The following is a 16,798-nucleotide window of genomic DNA, read 5'->3' on the forward strand; positions in this document are numbered from 1 at the left end:
CTCTTCCTTTATTTTTGTTTTTTTCCTTTTCTCTGTTATAACCTCTAGGTCAATGTCAAATAAGATGAGGAAACCAAACCCAGTAGGCTGGTGGTACAGTACCACACAGGCTGCCAGTCCCTGATACCATCTTAAGCCTCACTGCTCCTCAGTCTTCTCATGCTCCCTCCACTTCAAGGTTAGGAGGCGTCAGCCCATCAGTTCAGCTTCTTGATTTCTTGGGCCAGACAGTCTAACATAATCACACAACTTTGATGTTTACATCTTCCTTTCCTTAAAACCTCCTCTCTACCAGGAGCAGCTGTATGGGTGGGTGATCTGTGTGATTACACAGAGCTCTGAACCCAGAAAGGTCTCATGCACACACACACAAAAAGGGGTCGGGGGAGGCTTATACTTGGTTTAATATTCTGCTATCACCATCTAAAATTCTTAACAATTTTCTAACAAGAGTTCCTACACTTCTGTTTTTCACTGAGTCCCCACATATCATTCAGCCAAGTTCTCACAGGGACTTTCTGAGTTCTAATCATTGTCCCCGAGCTATTAGGTGTTAATAATCCCTGTCCTGATCCCCAGCAGCTCTCACTAGCTAGATTCCCATAGTACCCTATGCATTGTGTGCATCCAAGAGTGTGTTGCCCCAGCAGCTATGTGATCCATAAGAGACAGATGCCCAGCATTGGAAGGAGAAGGGTAAAATAAATATGGACAGGATGCCATTTTCCTAGAATTAGTTGCTGAATTTTTAATGTGTGGACCTTAGGTTTCAAAATAAGTGTACTAATACATTTGTATCCAAAAAAGGAACAGAACGATTCTAACAAAAGTGAGGGCAAAAGCCATTGACATGATGAAGGAAGAAAATAGGTCCCCTGGAAGTGAGTGAGTAGAGAAAATATCAGGACCGAACCAAAGAACTAAAGGGTTGACAGTAGATAAGACTGATGGATTAATATTGACCAAGAAAATTGATATTTTTCCTGGTTGTACAGGAAATAGATAGACTTATCTATCTATCTATTTTTCCTGATTTACAGGAAATCAATAGTTTATTGAAGAGAACTAAAGGGTGATAGCAAAGTTCAGTAATAAGACTCCCACAGTTATTGAAAACCTTTAGTTTTTTACCTACCTGCCCTTGGTCAAACAAGTATGTTCAATAAATTTTACACCTTCCTCAAAAATTAAGTATTTTTAGGGTTTTCTTTAGCTCTTCATTCTGAAACTCCAAGAATCTTTGTAGAACAGTATAGATGTAGAATATATACAATATTGAAATTAGTGTTATTGAACACAAGACCACATCCTGGGAGTTGTACATATAACATAGAAACTACCACGTCAACAAATATCTTGAGGGTTCACAACTTGCCAGGTAATGTGTGCTTTTCAACCCTCAAAAGAATTCTATAAATTGAGTAAGTTATTCTCTTTATAAGAGTAAGTAAGCCAAAACTCAAAGAAATTGAATGATTAGTGTAAGGTCACATAGGAACCAGAATACAAATCCAGAAAGTGCCTAACAATGGTCTCTCTTGTAAGAGAGACATAAAGCCCCTTTGATCTATCTGATAACAATCTAGCTCTTTGTCCTTTCACTCAATAACTCAGATTATCACGAAAATGTATAAATCTAGATGTAGAGATCCTTGACATTGATCCTGATCTGGAGGAAGGTACCATTTCTTAACTATACAGATGAAAATGATTTACTGGTGTGTGGTTCCCCATGTGTGTGTATGTGTGTTTGTAGGTTAGTGTGTCTGTACAAGAATGGGAGGTCATTCTTTAGGAATGAAGGATCAGGCCATATGATCCTTAACTACCTTGTACTATTACCAAAATAAAGATATTTCTATTAATGGGTAAAGATGGCAGTTTACCAAGGAGCCCTATCTACTAGTCAGTATGGCTCACAGATCTAGGATAAATCACAGCCTGGAAATTAGGAGTCTCCATTACAGGACACTCACACTCTTTTGAGAATCCCTCCAGGAAGTCCTGTTCTCAGAGAAGTATCTGATTTTCTCTAGACAAAGGAATTCTTATTTCCTTGGAAACCATATCTCTGCTGTCTAATCTCACCAATTCTTATCACTTTATGCTTCACAGCATGTTGCCTTCTGCTCCTAAATGACACAAGATTCTCATGAATAAAGCAGCATATGGGCTTCCCATCTTTCTTATTCCATCTACATAATCATCATATGATTCTGATTCAATACTTTGTAATCAGTCTTCTGCATCTTATTTTTAAGTGGTCACGGACGATAATTATAACCATCAAAAAAATCCTTTCAGTCAATTAACAATTTCCTCTAACAGGGAAGTTTAATCCCAAGAGTGGGATAGGATAGGAGGAGGCTTCACACTTGGGTGCACTGGTAACCTGAAATAGATTTTAAGTTTTGTCTCTTAAATTGAGAAGCTCCTTCACTGCAAAAGTAAGGAGGAGGAGCTAGGAAAAGAGGAGAAAGAAGAAGAGGAGGAGATGAAGGAGAAGGGAAAGAGGGAAGGGAAGAAACATGAGAGTAGTGAGGTATAACTTTGAGGTTTTAGTAAGAAACACAGAAACCATTCCAAGTATTTATATCAGAGGGAATTTAATTCAGGGAACTGGTTACATGGGTGATGGAGGAGCTGAAAGGTCCAAGTAATCCCAAGATTAGCAACAGCAAAAAGCCACTCCACCATAGAGCTGGAGAGACAAAGGGAGAAAGTGGTTTATTGTTACTAAACCCCAGGAGCAGCAGAAACTAGAATATGACAGACCTATCAGGAGGGATCTGGAGTCGCTGAAGGTCCCAGCCTAGTGTGCGATGCCCCTGGAACTAAAATGGGAAGAGGAGTTCTTTCTAGCTGATGTTCAATATTGCCACCAAAGCTTATTTTGGGTGAACAGAGTTGGAAGCCAGTTGACATGGAGGCTGTGATATGTAACCTACAGGTGTCAGCCTCCCTGCAATACAGAGAAGTGCATGAGACCAAAATTTGCATCTGAGGAATATATCTGACCAGCTCAGTCACAGTAGGTAAAATCAGACTCCCAGTCAGATTTAAGCCAACCACATTACCCTTAAGGTTGGGGTACATGATTGACAGTCATGGTCCATATAAGAAACTAGAAGAAAGATGGCAAAGGGGCGAGTGATGAGAAAATTCTACTTGTAAATGTATGTGCACAAAATAGAGAGGAAGCGAATAGATTCCGTAGTGCCCACTGAGTGGAGTTATTACAGCAAGAATAAAGTGCCCATAAATAATTGAACACAAGTATCTAGGAAACTGTTAACACATGTGGATGATGAAAAGGTTAGTGTACAAGGGCTAAATTGGCAATGACCCCTGGGAAGTGAAGGGGATAAGGTAAAAACTCATTGTTTGGGAAGAATTAGCTGCCTTTTGAGTTGTCTGAATTGTCCTGGGGACAAGAAAAGGTTGAGCTCCCTAAAGAAGATAAAAAACAAAGGTGTTTTCTGTTTTGCTTTATTTAGTCTTAAATTCTCAGGGGCGCCATGATCATGAATATGCCCCATGATGTCAAGTCTGAAAGAGCAATGAGTAAAAAGATCTAACCAGTCATGACCCCTAATGGCACCACTAAAGCCTCCCTCCATATTAACCTATAATTGCTTCACACTTAGTGCCTTTTATAATTCCATCCACCCAGATTCTTAAGCTTCCTGTCAGGCTGCAAACACAAAAGGCAATTTATCTTCATACTACTGGTTTCAAAACATGTGGAGCCCTGACAGTATTTAAATAGGCATCACCTGAGATACTTGTGTTCTGTTTTGTTTTGTTTGTAATGAGAATCTATGATGGTGAGACATAAGATTATTCTTCATTTTTTAAATGTTTATTTATTTTTAAGAGAGAGAGAGAGAAAGCATGAGTGGGGGGAGGGGCAGAAAGAGAGGGGGACAGAGGGTCTGACAGCAGTGAGCTCAATATGTGACTCGAACTCAGGAACCATGAGATCCTCACCTGAGCTGAAGTCTGATGCTCAACCAACTGAGCCACCCAGGCACCCCAAAGATTATTCATTTTTAACTAAACACCTCATTTGAAAGCCATTTATACTTCAATCTCAGAATGACTATTTTGGGGGCTTTTAGGAAGTCCCTTTGGGGTCACCATAGAAGGAAGGAGCAAGAAACAAGACAGTAATATGAAGCTCTAACCCTTTACCTACAGCAGTTTATATGTTAGTCTTCCACTAAGAGTTCATTTGAAGAATTTATTGTATTGCAAAGAAAGAAAGAAAGAAAGAAAGAAAGAAAGAAAGAAAGAAAGAAAGAAAGAAAGAAAGAAAGAGAAATGTATATATGTAAATATGTATTTATGAAAAGATATGAAAAACAATGGCTTTATAGAAAATCCTCCTTTAATATGGGCTTATTTCAATGACTCTATACTTTTATCTTGTTACTTGCCTGAGGTCCCCTTCTAGGTCAGACTCAGTGCTTCATTCCCTGAAGACTCTCAATCCATCCTAGCAAGCTGCTAGGTATCTTCAGTAAACTCATTATTTTGTAGTTTTGAGAAGACACATTTTCCCTGCTTTAGTTCTGGCACTTTTCATGATTCCTCAAAGATGGCTGACAGTGATGACATTATTCAGTATGTTCACATCAGAGAGCCACTGCATGAGGCCAGGCACCAGGCTAGGCATTGTCTAGGCAGTAGATATTTGAAAATAAATTAGTCAGGAATGTGACATATTGTTTAATACCTGTGATAACCTATGCACAATTGAAAAGTTGAATACAAAGCTTCTTTTGCCTTCGGCTTATAACTCCTCAAAGCCATTATGGCAAGTATCTTTGGGAAAGAAATCAGAAGAACAGAAGTTGAAATTGAATAACTGACCTTTCTCAGAGTCAGTTGTAAACATTATATCATTTCTCTACACAATAGGTCTAGACTGTTCTTACTTATTGCAAAAATACCTTTAAAGTTTTATACTGTTTTTGATATTATTTTGTATTTTAAACTTCTTCTTTTAATTTTTTTTTCAACGTTTATTTATTTATTTTGGGACAGAGAGAGACAGAGCATGAACGGGGGAGGGGCAGAGAGAGAGGGAGACACAGAATCGGAAACAGGCTCCAGGCTCTGAGCATCAGCCCAGAGCCTGACGCGGGGCTCGAACCCACGGACCGCGAGATCGTGACCTGGCTGAAGTCGGACGCTTAACCGACTGCGCCACCCAGGTGCCCCTATTTTAAACTTCTTAAAATAGTTCTTCCATTCTTTGGTCCTAGCTTTGTTATATGCCACTCTGTCACAGCCTATGAATCTGGAGTTCTCTCTTGTCCAGTAAGAGAGTGGACACAGAATTGAATACGAAAGAGGCTAATGTCCAGGAGGACACAAGAGCCCCAAACAGGGGTTTCATCTCCACATTTATTGAGCTCACAAGATATTACCTGCATGGTGAATGCAAAGTAAATAAGATCTTACATACATAGTGCCTGTAGAGAAAACAATCAGTAATCATTAATTTGTGTGTTTAGGAAGCAAAGGGTGTGGGGGGTAAGTGATCAACGAGGAGTTTTTGGTCAAGGAGTTTGTGATCAATGTAGACTGATGTCAGATGGAAAGTAATTTTACTCATGATCCCATTACAATATCTCTCTAGCTAACCTGGGTGCTTTCACCCTGTGGTGGCAGCTTTCCACCCCTAAGCTTTTTTCTAACCCATTTATGTAGGTAGAATCTATTTCCCCACACCCACTCATTCTTCTGTGTATGGCCTATGAGTATATGTGTGCATTTGTGTATTAATAAATGTTTATTTGTGCCAAATTATCACGTTAGCACTGGCAATTCAGTAATAAAAAGAAAGCATCATTTCCCAACTTTCTATAATAAATATATGATAGTTCTGTCAAAAATATACACCTTATATATTTTTTAAGCTTAAAAACACATCAGAAAATAGTGAGATACTTTTAAAAGATTTTTCTGATTCTCCAAGGAGAAAGAAGTCTTGGGCTTTCAAAAACAAAAAAAGAGGCTTCCATTTTCATAAGTGAGAACATAAATGGAAAGAAACAAAGGGAATTGGAACAGAATTAAAGAAAAGGAAAAAAAACAAAGGAAAGGAATCTATATAGATTGTGTTACAGATAAGGGGGAAAAAAGGAGGTCAGTAGTGGGTTTAAGAGAAAAAGATTAGTGAATATGCTATCTCCTAATTAAAAAGAAGGAATTAAAAAATAAACATTTCTTAGACCTATCACAGGAGGAAAGTAAGTCATTCTTTTCCTAAAGGATAAGATTGTAAACTAATGCCAGGATGCCAATTCAAGAATAAAGAGAGAATTGTGGTATCAAGTCAGAAGGTCTGGGTTTGAGCCAAGCTTCACTACTTAGATGTATGGCCTTAGGCCAGCTGTTTAACTTTTCCTAAGAATTTCAACCTCTTAATTTGTACAGTGGAAATTATACCTGCTTTACAGTGTGTGGTAAGGATTATGTAAGGGTGAAAAGTATAAGCTGCTTTATAAACCTTAAAGATGTTCCCAAAGGTGCAGGCCCACAACTCATATAAACAATTATTTTAAAATTAAAACTTGAAGCACCAAAAGCATATTGTACAAGAAATGTAATTTATGAAGTATGATTCAAACAACATTAATTAAGTACACTCTATATATCTATAAATGTGCCAAGAGCTGGGTATATGAAGATGAGCCATATGTAGGTATACATTATGATAAATAAAACCTTTTAGTAAAGAGCAAAGTAGCACAAAGTAGAATCAGGCTAGTTTTAGGGGAAAAGTGGCACTTAAAACTGGGTTGTTGAAGCCCCTCTAAATGGATTTTGATTACTGTTATCAATGCAGTTTGTAAAAAGCTAAAATAACTCAGGTAGAAGAGGTAAAGTAATGCTAACAGTGGTAAAAAATGTGTGAAGAATAGTATTTTAAAAGTAGATATGGGGTTTAAACCACTGACATTTCTAAACATAAATTAGTTTTGTTTGTTTATTTGTTTTAATGATGCCCCAAAGCCTGTTCAGAATTGCATAGAACATATGCATATACAAAAATGGCTGGTCATATAGTTGGCCACTTAATGAATTTAAGAGAAACTATACATTGACTGAGGGAAAGCAGGTACACATTGTTCTTAAAGCACATTTTTATAAGGCAAACTATGGTATTTTCTTTAAAACCAGATAGACACTGGGGCGCCTGGGTGGCCCAGTCGGTTAAGCGTCCGACTTCAGCCAGGTCACGATCTCGCGGTCCGTGAGTTCGAGCCCCGCATCAGGCTCTGGGCTGATGGCTCGGAGCCTGGAGCCTGTTTCCGATTCTGCGTCTCCCTCTCTCTCTGTCCCTCCCCCATTCATGCTCTGTCTCTCTCTGTCCCAAAAATAAATAAAAAACGTTGAAAAAAAAAATTAAATAAATAAATAAATAACACCAGATAGACACTGAAAGAAAGACAAACATTACTTAAACATGAGAAATATAATATCCCATCATGCTAATAATGAGAAGGTTGGGAGTGAAATTAAGTTGACAAAGGGAATGAATCAAAACTATTCATTTATCCCCTTAAGGCATATAATCTATAGAAAACACAAAAATGCAGGAGCTGTCTCAGGTTATGATGGAAAAAGATTAGGGATGGGCAGACCAAGCTCAGACATAGTTTATGCAAGCTATATTACACAGATCTCAGTAGGAAAGACCCTTAATACCTCAAGTGTACCTTCAAATAAACCAACCAAAGTCAAAACATCAAAACAAAGAGGGAAGACAGAACTGTATTTACAATATTAATATAGAGGGTGAACCAGTGAGAATTGTTACTACACACTTTAAAGGAAATAGTTGCTCCTTAAAAACAATAAGAAGCAATAAAAGAAATAAACTTGCATTAATTTTGAAGTTACCCTTCCTAGAATCCTATTGTTTTAATCTACCCTTGTCTATCTCCCATCTGATAATTGCATGTTGATTTTCCTTGAGAACTCTCCTTTTCCAACCCTGATCCCATGTTTGTTTGGACTGCTGCACTCACAGATATTTTCTTAGAACAGGTTCTTTGAGAAGCCCATCCAGAGCAATGGATTTGAATGCAAATGACTCATTAAGGAAGTGCCTCCCAGATAAATCCATAAGAAAGTGAATGAAGCAATAGGAAAGAGGAGTAAGTCAGACAAGTATATGATTTCAGGTAAAGTTCCAGCTTTAATCCAATGCCAGAGAGAGATCTGGAGCATAAATTGCAAATTACAGTTTGTTTTGCCTCTTGGCAAAGAGCTGAGCTTTTATATACCATACCAATCTAGTCAGTGGCTATGGGCTACTTTGGGACTGGTATAGATTCCCAGACATCTGGCTTCCCCATGATGTTTCTCTCTCCATGGGCCAGGGTAGCCCAGGGCAATCCTCTGAAGATTGCAGATCCAAGGAAACAGCAGCAAAGACAGATCAAGGAGGAGCTCAAAGGACCTGTAGAGTAAATCTGAAGGAATCTTTTCAGCACACTAGATGTGTCCACTTTAGGTGGACCTATGAAATAAGTCTGGCCAATAGCATATTCCTTACCCTGGATATAATGAATGTTTTTGTAATAGAATGTGGCCAAATGCTGTCTAATCAGATCACTGAGAAGCACCTAAAGAATACAAAAGGTTAAGTGTAAGTCTGGAGCTTCTGGCAGTCATCTTTCCACCATAAAGAGAACACCTGTCCAGAATTGAATGAATTGAGAAGGAATCAGAATAAAGAGATGGTGAGTGCAAGGTTGTATATGGTGACATTATTTGAACCACTCTGTCACCTGGTTTGACATCTAAACTGGAGTTGCTAGAAGACTTTTAATAAATTCCCTTTGTATGCTTGAGCTGGTTTGAGTTGGGTTTCTCTTACTTGCAATAAAAAGTAATATTTTAATAATCATTAACAAGGTAACACTGTTGAATCATTTCCTGAAGCCTAAATCCACATATATGTGCCCTATGAAATCTAATACTCTGACATAAAACATCTACATGTGTATCTCCATTGAAGAGAGCTATTATCATGGCCTGGTGAAATAAAAAAAGCAGAAATTTAGGAGGCTAGCCATGCATATTTCACAGGCAGGGTAACTACCTATGATCAATACAGAACAGTCTTACAATTTAATACTTTTGTTTTACTCTAGGGTGGTTGAAGGAGAAAATTAATGATGGCCAATCTTCCAATTTCATCTCTCTATACTGAAAAGACAGATGGTCAGTTAGAGCTTCATTAAAAAAAAAAAAAAGAACAGTTAAATTCACACTATGAAGAGAAAATGCTGAGCACCCAAAAGAACAAAGGAAAAAGAATGAAAAAAGAAATAGGCAAAATAGTTGATACCTATGTGAGGGACAATCTGGTAGGAGATTTGGCAATCATACAAGAAGTATAAGTTCTCAATATATTTTTAAAGATTTTAGTTACCAATAGAAGCAAATATAAGCATTTAAAATGTGGCTGTTTTATTATAACTACTCTTTATCATAAACCATGTGGTTTAAATGAGTTTTGACGTGAAAATATAAATTTGAAAAATATGAAATTACTGAGAAAGGAAAATATGTCTGTTTGTTGTGTAGTGGGTCCAACTGTGAGTTCAAGCATGCCTTTGGTATTTTGTAGTTGGCTTATTTTCACATAACTACATCTTGAGACAAAAAAAAAGTTTTTAAGTTTCTAGAGGAATCAGTATTAGTATCTGCTGACTTGTCCTGAAAGCATTTGTTCAGTTAAATTTGGCAGTTTTCTGACAAACTTAAAGGAAAAAGAGAATCAAGTGTTTCCCCACAGTCATTATTTAATTACTTCACAAAAACAAATTTACACTTTCCTTAGCATAAAGCCCTACTACACACTATACATCTTCAGAGTGACAAATAAATCTATATGACTATATGAATCATTGCAAGAATGGCTGGATACTACCTAATTATAATATTACTACCAGAAAAAAGTAGACTTTAGCCCAATTACGGCATCTTCTTGGGTAAGACCAATGAAGTCTACATCTTGCACCACAGCAACGTCCATTACTTCTCTAATCCTCAGCTATACCTCAAAGATCACACCAAACACAGTATTTATCCAAGTACTAGAAGTTGAGTCCCTCTGAGCTCTCTATAATGTATTTGACCTTCTAAGTCTCCAGGATATTTTATTCTTAAAACATCCCTTTTGGGCTTTTCTCTTACAGGTTACCTTTCCCTTTGAGCCTGCTTAAATCACTACATAAAAATTCTCACCTTAATTTCCTTCATTGAATCCAGCCCAGGATGTACTGGTATTTTGTATACAAGACTAATATCCCAGTGTCCTAATAAAATAGGCCAATATCAAATTAGTATCTTGGCTTAGGGCATCTTTCCAACTCCATGAGAATCTAAACCTATAGGATCAGAGACATTGCCTATTTTGTATACTACTATAACTCCAGCACTTACACCAATGCCTGACAAAAAATAGAAACTTATATGTATTTGATGAATAAATTAACTAAATAAGTGAAATAACTCAACATCCCCTAAGGATCTTCATTCACAAAAGCAGTAGGACCATTCTTGACTTCTCTTCTCATTAAAAAAAAAAAAAAAAAATCACTCTTAAAGCCATTAGATGAGGGCGGGAAAAGGTAGTTGTCCACACCAGGAGGGATGGGGCTGGGGAAGCTGTGGGGATTAAAAAAACAATATGTCAGAAATCCTGAGTGGAGAGGAAGGTGGCTATGCCCAGGTAGTGGACTGTTGTTAGATGTAAGGTGTCAGAACTCAAAACAAGGTAAAGCTAGTGCCCATGCAAGGGGTCAGCCCACAAAGTGAGAAGAGTAGCAACAGATAGAGACACCTCAGAGAAGTAAAAGTAGCATTCCTACAGAGAGGTGACCTGGCATGTGGTACCAGAGTTTAAGTAGAATGAGAAAGGCAATCTCCAGAGGTTAGGGCAACCCAGTATGGGGGAGTCAGATTCAGAGTAGATGAGCTGGGTATTCATGAGAGCTGGGGAAGCCAGCCTGGTGCAGGTTGTCAGAACCCAAGTGGGAACAGGAGCAGCATGGTTGAGGAATCAGAACACATGGTAAAATGGGAATCCATGCTTGGAGGGTGGACTGGTGCAAGGTATTAGACAACAAGCAGGGGCAGGAGTAATCCATGTCAGGGTGCATCTTAGCATAGAAAGCCCGAGAGGGATGAGGAGGATGTCTGTAATGGAGAGGAATATGACCTTGGGGGGTGGACTACTATGCACAAGAGGGGTGAGGAGGGAAACACATGAGGAGAGAGTAGGCAGAGATGGTGGATTGGTTAGCATGCAAGTGAATAAATAAAATTAGTAAATATATTAAAGGTAATGGATCTAGGTTTCTCACTGTCAGAAAAGGAAGTGACAAATGTGGAAAAAGGAAAGAAATAAACCATGTGCTGTTGATTTGGAATTAGAAGTAGCTTATGAACTTATGGTTTTTAATACAGACAGAAAAAGAAATATTAATGTCAATGTGTCACATATTCTTCAGTCGTGTCCACTGCGATGGCCTGGGGGCATTGGCTCCCCAATAATAGAGAACACATCTAGCGCTCAAACCTTGGCTTCTCAATACCATTGTCTAATAAAAGAAACTACGGTTTCTTGAAGAAATAGCTGATTTCTGGTTTGGGGAAGGGTACATATATGCCTAGAACATATTATTGCACCAGGAAGAAAGGGCTCAAAGAAGTTAGGGACATGTCAAAAAGATAGAGAAATCAGACCAAAGGGGCTCTGCCAGGTCAACTCATGGAGAAATTAAACATTAAAATAATGACAACAATGGATAATAACTCACTGAATAAAATAAATGTTTTTAATGTGTCCATATAGATAGAAAGAAATACTAAATGACTAGATTCAAAGTTTAATGAGGAACAGTATATTTAACTAGGTTTAAAGTACCTCCCCACAATATACTTATTATCCACAAAGGGGACAGGGTACATGGAGAAGCCTGGCAGACACCTCCAGAATCAAGTGATCAAAGTTTATATTACTCAGCCATGGCAACATTTTTCAAGATATGGTTCCTCAAGCAAATGATACAAAAGCAAAAATAAACTATTGGGATATACCAAAATAAAAAGCTCTTGTACAGCAAAGGAAACCATCAAGAAAACAAAAGATAATCTACTGAATGGGAGAAGACATTCACAAATGATATATTCAAGAAAGGGTTTATATCCAAAATATACATAAAGAATTTATACGTCTCAACACCAAAAAAGCAAACAAATATGCAAACAGAAACTGACTAAAAAATGGGCAAGGGGATCTGTGTAAACATCTTTCCAAAAAAAGACATTCAGAGGCCAACAGACAAATGGAATGATGCTTAACATCCCTTACCAAGCACCAAGATGAGGTATCACCTAACACATGTCAGAATAGCTAGAATAAAAAGATAAGAAATAACAAGTATTGGAGAGAATATAGAAAAAAAGCAATCCTCATGCACTTTTGGTGGGAATGTAAATTGGTACAGCCACTGTGGAAAATAGTATGGAGGTTCCTCAAAATATTAAAAATAGAAATACTATCTCTGATCCAGTAATTTCACCACTGGGTATTTATCCAGGAAAACAAAAACACTACTTCAAAAAGATTTATGCACCCCTATGTTTACTGCAACATTATTGACAATAGCCAAATTATGGAAGCAGCCCAAATGTCTATCCATAAAGGAAAGGATAAAAAAAATGTAGTATATATGTACAGTGGAATACTACCTAGCCATTAAAAAAAAATGAGATCTTGCCATTTGTAACAACATGGATTGACATAGAATATATTATACTAAGTGAAGTAAGTCAGGCAGAGAAAAACAAATACTGTATGATTTCACTGATATGTGGAATCTAAAAAACCAAAACAAACAAAAAAACAGAAACAGATCCATAAATACAGAGAATAAAGTCATGATTGTCAGTGGGTGGGGTTGGGGGACTGGCAAATTGGATGAAGGGGAGTGGGAGGTATAGGCTTCCAGTTACGGAAGGAGTAAGTCACAGGAATGAAATATACAGCATAGGGAGTATAATTGATGGTATTGTAATAGCACTGTATGGTGACAGTCGGTCGCTACACTTGTGGTGTGCTTAACACTAACATATAAACTTGTTGAATGAATATGCTATACTCCTGACACTAATATATAATTGTATGTCAACTATACTTCCACAAAAATAAATAAATTATTTTTAAAAGTTACATTATTAATTTTGAGCAAATTAAACTGTGCACCATTTAATAGCATGTTATGAAAACAACAACAACAACAACACAGATACATGTCCATGGTATTCTTGTCAAAGATGTGTAACCTGAATCTAGTTCTAATGAAAAACCTAAACTAGAAAGCATTTTACTAAAAAAAACCTGCTTAACTTCAAAAGTATCAAGGTCATTAAAGTCAAAGAAAGTTGTTTTACATGTCAAGAGAATAAAAAGACACAGCAATCACATGTGACATATGATTCTGATCTGACTCGTTGTACTCTAAAGGACATTATGGGAATAATTGATGAAATCTGAATAGGTCTAAGCTTTAGATAATATTGCAGTCATAATGGCTGTAAAACAAATCATCCACTAAATGCCTCAGACACTAAATGCACCCCAAAATACTCAGAAGTGATTGGGGAAAGAGCCATCAGCTCACTCTCAATTGGTTCAGAAAATAAATAAATAAATAAATGATACTTATATTGTACATATACTGTGTTGGAAATTTGTAATTGTTTCAAAATAAAAAAATACATATTTTTAGAAAAGCAATGCAACTTTCTTTAAAAGTTTTGAGAGACAAGAAGATATATAAACTCCCTCGATCCTGTCCCTTCCCTCTGTGTCCTCTGCAGAGATCACACTGATGATCTCACAATAAAATGTAGCTATGAGTCATCCAGAAATTCTTTTTCTGCCCTTCTACACAACTTACTGTCTGCAGCACACATCTTTATCTTATCCCCTCTAGTGTTTACATACAATAGAAGCAATATGCATGTTTTCATTGAACAGCTGATGAATTAATCACTAGCATCAATTTATACACTGGAAAACCAAGTTCCTGCATTTGCAGCTGTGTTAATACAAAACATAATCCACCAGGACAAAGTTATTTAAAGAAAATAAAGGCCAAATTGTGGAGTAAAGTCTTCAGAGAACCCTACAAAATTGCACTAGACATTTGAGTGCCTTTCTACTTAGGTAAATGTGGCAAAGCTAGTTTGTGGTTCAGGAGCCCTTTTCCCTTTCCTCCTGGGCTCACAGGCAGACTTCATTTCGCAGAGCACTTGTCAGCCTGGATTCCTCAATGACCACATGGAGGAGAGCCCTCTCCACCCATCACCACTGCATCTTAAAATGAGAAAAAATCAGTTTCTACTTTTTAAGCCACTGAGATTTCCCATCCCCCCACACCCCCCCCCCACCCCCCGCAATAACAACTACTTGGATTACCTGAACCAGTACATTTACTTACTCTCAGATCTGGTATGGAGACCACAGCTGATTAACTCTCTGGGTTCCTTGAGAGGGAAACAATTACAAGACAAGTTAGCCATTCTCTTGCTAATATTAGCTGCCTCTTACAGGATGAAAATTCTCTTTCTTGTGCTAATTAAATCATTCCTTTTTCTCCATCTAAGGCCTGCTTCCAGGAAGGGAGTGAAGACCAGTAGAAAAGAACAATCTGCCATAGTTTTGTCACTATCCATCTGTTAACATCTATGTACAAAATGCGGTCATACATACTAGGTGCAGAAGGTCGAATCTAGTGCATGAAAATATGCACTGAGAATAAGTTTATTACTTCAAATAATTCTAATAAAGCATGCTGAATTTAAGAGCAGATGACCTGGAGTGTTGTGGCAGCGACCAGTAGAAGACTTCATCTGGTCTAGGAACTAGGGAAGGCTTCCCAGAGAATTTGTCAGCACTGATCCCTGAACACTGCTGCATAGGCTGCTTTCCTGGATTTAGGTTCTTACAGATCAATCTTTCACCCAGTATGGGATTCTCCCTGGTACCTGACAACAAGCCATTTTTTCCCTACTTTCTGTTATATTCCTCGGTTCAAACCACCTTCAGTTCTCCCATCTTTAAAATGGGGATAGAAATACCTATTGCACACGTTAAAGATGCAGATGTATGAGGAAATGCCTAGCAGGGCAACTGACCCATACTATGCAAAAAATAAAGTGCAATTTTATACCTTTGGGCCACATTTCTTCACTGTGAATCTAGCTACCAGACATATATATTTTATTCCTTGTCCACTTTGGAAATTTATGCTGATCTTTTGTCATATATCTAAAGAAAAATATTTGAGGGGCGCCTGGGTGGCGCAGTCGGTTAAGCGTCCGACTTCAGCCAGGTCACGATCTCACGGTCCGTGAGTTTGAGCCCCGCGTCGGGCTCTGGGCTGATGGCTCAGAGCCTGGAGCCTGTTTCCGATTCTGTGTCTCCCTCTCTCTCTGCCCCTCCCCTGTTCATGCCCTGTCTCTCTCTGTCCCAAAAATAAATAAACGTTGAAAAAAAAAATTTAAAAAAAAAAAAATAAAGAAAGAAAAATATTTGAGTATTAAATGTTTGGTTTCCCTGAATTTTACCCACTGGTTTAAAGGGTTTGTTTTGTGTTTTTTTTCCTGAACTTGACTATATCTTTGATTTCCCATGTTAGTGACAAATACAGGTTAAACCTTTTGCCCACCTCCCTGTGTACTAAGTCAAGAGGTTGTCAAAAAAGAGAGCCACAGTAAAATCACCATCATCATCATCATCATCATGCTAATATTAGAGCTATCTTTTATGGAATTTTTACTATGTATCAGATATGTTCTAGGTACATAATATTTTCTATCCTCATAAAACCCTAAAATAATTTTCAATATTTATATATTAAGGATGAGTATACTAAAGTTTACAGTGGCTAAGTAATTTGCCCAGGGTCACATGACTAGCTGGTGCTAGAAGTAGAATTTAATTTGAGATCTGTTTAACTATATAGAATACCTTCCTATATGAACTTTCAAAATGTTCTCTTGTAACTTTCCTCGCTGTTACATTTTTTGAGCTACAGGCATGGTGGCATTTGATATACTCATTAAAAATATCAGTGGATCATCAAATATATCTGTACATCAAAATGCCATGTACTGGAAACCTGAAGTAGAGGTCAAGAAATACTAACATGAAAGTCTAAAATACAGAGATTGAATGAAAGTATACCATTTTGGAAACTGCAATGTGATATCATGTAATGAAGAAAGACTTGGACCATTGGAAAACAAGCTGAGTGGTAAAAAAAAATGTTGCCTGTGTTATTCCAGCACTAACCAGGGTAAAGGATACTTGACTAATATATATTTTCTGGTTGGTTTACCAGGTCATAGACCCCTGCCAAAAAAGAGTACATTTTGCTATCTATCATAACTGATCCCTTAAAATTTGGTTTGCTTCTCATTGCTTTTCTCTCTAGTCTTAACTTACTGGCATCTGGATTCTCCTAGTGGAAGAGAACATGTTGGTCAATTGAATGAGACATCTTGTTCTGCTTAACAGTAATTGGATTTTCCAGTCTGTTTGAGTGGGTACTTTATGAAAAGCTCTCTAGTGAGAATTCTATTTCTGAGCATAAACAATTGACCTTCTTGTTGAAAAACTAGTCTCTGACATTTGGCTCTGTGTCCCCACAAACTGCAACCCCAAGGAATAGGTAAAATATATTCCTAAAACTGG

The 16,798-nt window shown here is 37.6% G+C and overlaps 1 long non-coding RNA gene across 3 annotated transcripts in view; it reads right to left on the reverse strand.

Annotated features, from left to right (window-relative positions):
• Positions 1 to 15,342, reverse strand: part of LOC109498306 — a 75,536-nt gene extending 60,194 nt beyond the window's left edge. For 2 of the 3 annotated variants that reach the window (XR_006595831.1, XR_006595830.1), the window contains exon 1: positions 14,541 to 15,342. This is a non-coding gene — a long non-coding RNA (uncharacterized LOC109498306). The remainder of the gene's footprint in view (positions 1 to 14,540) is intronic. The other variant, XR_002741258.2, reaches the window with a different exon arrangement.
• Between the last annotated feature and the right edge of the window lie 1,456 nt (positions 15,343 to 16,798).

Source organism: Felis catus, chromosome A3 (genome assembly GCF_018350175.1).
Source record: "Felis catus isolate Fca126 chromosome A3, F.catus_Fca126_mat1.0, whole genome shotgun sequence".
Classification (NCBI taxonomy): Eukaryota; Metazoa; Chordata; class Mammalia; order Carnivora; family Felidae; genus Felis; species Felis catus.